This window comes from Triticum urartu, chromosome 6A (assembly GCF_056163025.1).
Source record: "Triticum urartu cultivar PI428250 chromosome 6A, HENAU_Tu73, whole genome shotgun sequence".
Classification (NCBI taxonomy): Eukaryota; Viridiplantae; Streptophyta; class Magnoliopsida; order Poales; family Poaceae; genus Triticum; species Triticum urartu.
Window position 1 is genome coordinate 546183714 of NC_141878.1, and position 3713 is coordinate 546187426.

The 3713-nt window shown below is 49.4% G+C and overlaps 1 long non-coding RNA gene across 1 annotated transcript; it reads right to left on the reverse strand.

The window, feature by feature from the left end:
- Positions 1 to 2631: 2631 nt before the first annotated feature.
- LOC125512671 (uncharacterized) lies at positions 2632 to 3464 on the reverse strand. Its single transcript, XR_007285483.2, has 2 exons — positions 3136 to 3464; positions 2632 to 3028 (listed from the first exon to the last, which is right to left on the reverse strand). It is a non-coding gene; the product is annotated as an uncharacterized LOC125512671 (long non-coding RNA).
- Between the last annotated feature and the right edge of the window lie 249 nt (positions 3465 to 3713).

The window sequence follows — 3713 nt, forward strand, 5'->3', positions numbered from 1 at the left end:
CATCACCTGCATAGTATGTATATATGTAAGTATATACCCGTGATCACCTCCCGAGTGATCATGGCCTGATAGTATAGCACGACAGACAGACAAGAATGTAGGGCCACTGATGATAGACTAGCATCCTATACTAAGCATTTAGGATTGCATGTAAGGTATCAACAGCTGTAGTAACAATGACAGGCTATGCATCAGAATAGGATTAACGGAAAGCAGTAATATGCTACACTACTCTAATGCAAGCAGTAGAAAGAAAGTAGGCGATATCTGGTGATCAAGGGGGGGGGGCTTGCCAGGTTGCTCTGGCAAGAGAGAGGGGTAGACAACACCGTAGTCGTACTGGGTAGCAGCGGCGTCGGTCTCGTAGTCTATCGGAGAGAAGAGGGGGAAGAAACAATGAATATAATGCAAACAGAAGCATAAAGATACATGACGATACAAGTAGCGGTGCTAGGGGTGCCCTAACACGGTATGAGGTGATACCGGAAGGGGGAAACATCCGGGAAAATATCCCCGGTGTTTCGCGTTTCCGGATAGATGAACTGGAGGGGGAAAGTTGCGTGTTCGCTATGCTAGGGATTCGTGGCGGACGAACGGGCTGCGTATCCAAATTCGTCTCGTTGTTCTGAACAACTTTCATGTACAAAGTTTTTCCGTCAGAGCTATGGTTTATTTTATATTGATTTTAAAAGATTTAAATCATTTTTAGAATTTATTTAATTTATTTAATTCAACATTATCCAGAATAGTGTTTGCTGACGTCATAATGACGTCAGCAGTCAACAGGGGTGTTGACTAGTCAAACTGATGTGTGGGTCCCACATGTCATAGGCTGAACTGACTGCAAGCAAATTGTGGCAGGACCGGAGAAATTCAAAATTGCCATCGGAACCCAATACAATTCGTTGATCGTCAACATCTGAAAATACTGCTCTGCCAAAGTTTTCCAGAGTTGGGGATTTTCGCCCGCCTAGACAGGAAATGTCATCGGTGGTGGAGCTTGACCCATGGCTGCTAGCATTTGCGAAGATAGGGGAAGCGACTGTTGGGGCGGGATTATGGGCATACCCGTGACCGGGGACATCGCCGGTGACTCGGGGATCACCGATGAAGGATCCCCAGTGTGCAGTGATGCGCCGCGGCATGGTTGCCCTTGGATCTCGCGTGCGACCGTAGGAGGGGTCGCTGGCGGCGTGGAGGACGACGCAGCTTGAAGAGCCGCGACCGAGAGTTCAAGCTGCGCGAATCATGCCTCCAGCTCCGGCTTCCAGGTGACGAGGGAGTCGATGCGTGCTGTTTGTGTCGCCAAAGCTTGCAGAATCACGGTGGTGTCGCCGTCTTGTTTCTTGGCGCGAGCGGCAGCCTCTTCACGCATCTTGTCGGCGCGGGCGGCAGCCTCGTCGCTCATCTTGTCGAGGTAGGCCTTCAGTGCGGGATCCATGGCGGCGATGAGATGGTCGCGCACTTGCTTCTGACGGCGAGTTTCCAGGGCGGCAGCGGCGGCGAAGGGTGGTGGGTGGCTAGCTGATACCAGGATGTTAGGTAATAGTTCGATTTAGGTTTCAATTATGGGCAGGAGGGTTAAATCAATCTCATCACTCAGATACAACTCGCTACAGGCAGGAAATAGAAAAAGAAAAGCCGCCGCCGCGCCGATTTTTGATCCAAGCCCGAATGGTGCTCCTGCCGAATGATGCACCTTATGTATGGTTCTTCCACTCTGGCCTCACGTACAGACGGTTGGGGTGTTTGATCCGATGTGGCCTGGCGATGACGCGACTTTGCCCCTGATTGGTTGTCGTGATTAGTTCTGCTGCCAGCGTGTTCCCTTTTGCTGCCGCCTCCGTTGATTCCTTCGTTGCTTTGGCTGTGTTTCGGTCGGTCTTCACTGCTTCTGCAGTTGGGACGCTGATACTTTGTGGCTGCTCGACGAGGCGAACTGAACCGTGGTCTTGGATTTCCATAAGGCGTGTGGTTACAAGGTCAAAGCTTGGTCAACATCCCTGAATTATTTTAGAATCAAACCTTGCAAATTCGGGACACCTACGCATCTTCAACCACTTTGGATCAAGTTCACCCAATCCCAACAAGGTGATGGCATTGATCGTTAAGCAAGGTTGTTCCCACTCAACAAACCGGCGAACGTGAATCAAGCCTTCCTCGTGGATAATGACCTTCATGGTGCCCCGGAATTGAAGCTTCACTATGGAGTTTAACGCATGAGGCCGATAAATTGGGCCGCCTCGAGACAAATCACCTCGCCTATGTTAGGAAGTGTTGAAGGAGAGTGTGCCATGGGGACCAGGCGGAAGGAGAGCATGCCATTGGGACCAGGCGGAAGGAGATCGTGGTGGAGGGACCAGATCACCGGCGGAGCTACATGTATTCCTGGAGGTGCCATGACCCCCCAAACCTTGACACAATGTCTGAAGATTTTTTTTGGAAGTGCTTAATTAGAAAAAGCATAGTCTTTGGCCCCCTCAAGATTGCTGTATTTGCCTTCTGCCCCTCCACCATTTCTTCTCTAGCTCCGCCACTGGACCAGATGGAAGGAAAGCATGGTGGGTGGAGGACGGCAGGGAGGAGTATGTGGCTGAGCCAGATCCGATGGGCTGGGAAGAGACTAGGGAGGTTATTGCTGGAAAACGGAAAGGAGATAATCGGTGAAACTCACAGGATGCATGGCCACTTCTACAATTACGCCACAAAAATACAGCGATGGTACCATGTGCAAGAGCAACAAATTAATTTGATTTTCCAAAAGGAAACATTTTTTCCTTATTTATTTAGTTGGAATTTCTTGCACGAAAAAACTTTATACATGGTATGCGATGCAACTAGCTATATCTAGTTCCTCGGGGGATGAATATCCTTGAAGAGCGAGCACTTCCATCCCTTCGGAGAACACGTGCCTGCCCCTTGCTACTTGCTTTGGCAGTACGCCATGCACTGGTTAGCACCGCATGACCCGTCCCCGATGGCCGAATTCGTCTCGTGGTTCGTCTCTGAACTGGTTGCGTCGCCATGCCTGAAAGTGAACAGGCATAATCGCGCATAAGAAGAGTATTTTGGAAACGCACGATGGTACCATGTGCAAGAGCAACAAATTAATTTGATTCTTTGTGAGAAACATACCGGATGAGGATATCACCAGCATAAGGGTAACAGCCGTGCGCAACACTTGCCTAATCCTCATTGTAGTTGTGGATGAAAGTCGATGTCGATTGAGGGCTTCGATTGTTGGAAGAGATCAACAGGGGTACCTCGGGTTTTATAGAGGTCCCGCGGTGCCGTGTCAGTGTTGCTATTGGAAGTTTCAACGGGACAGCGTTTTGCGGTGCTTTCGCCAGATAAGCTTGCGTGGATGGAAAAAAGACCGACGCGTCCATCGGTTATGCATTGGGAAGAGTTTTGTTGACACGTGCATATGCACTGTGCAACATGGCAACACATCCAAGCAAGTTATGCATAGTCTATCGTCATCCATGTACTTTTTCGTATAAAATGGAACTGCTATATGGGTACAAACAAAAGTCTGGCACAATGGCATCCGAGTAGTTCCTGAGTTGTCAACATATGCGTATGCATTGTGAAACGTGGCAACACACCCCGAGCGAGATGAGAAGATATTGGGCTTGTTTGGTTTGCTTCCAGAGAAAGCTGCCTGACTCAGGCAGGAATCATAGGTGGTGGATTTCTCAAGCTTGAGGCTG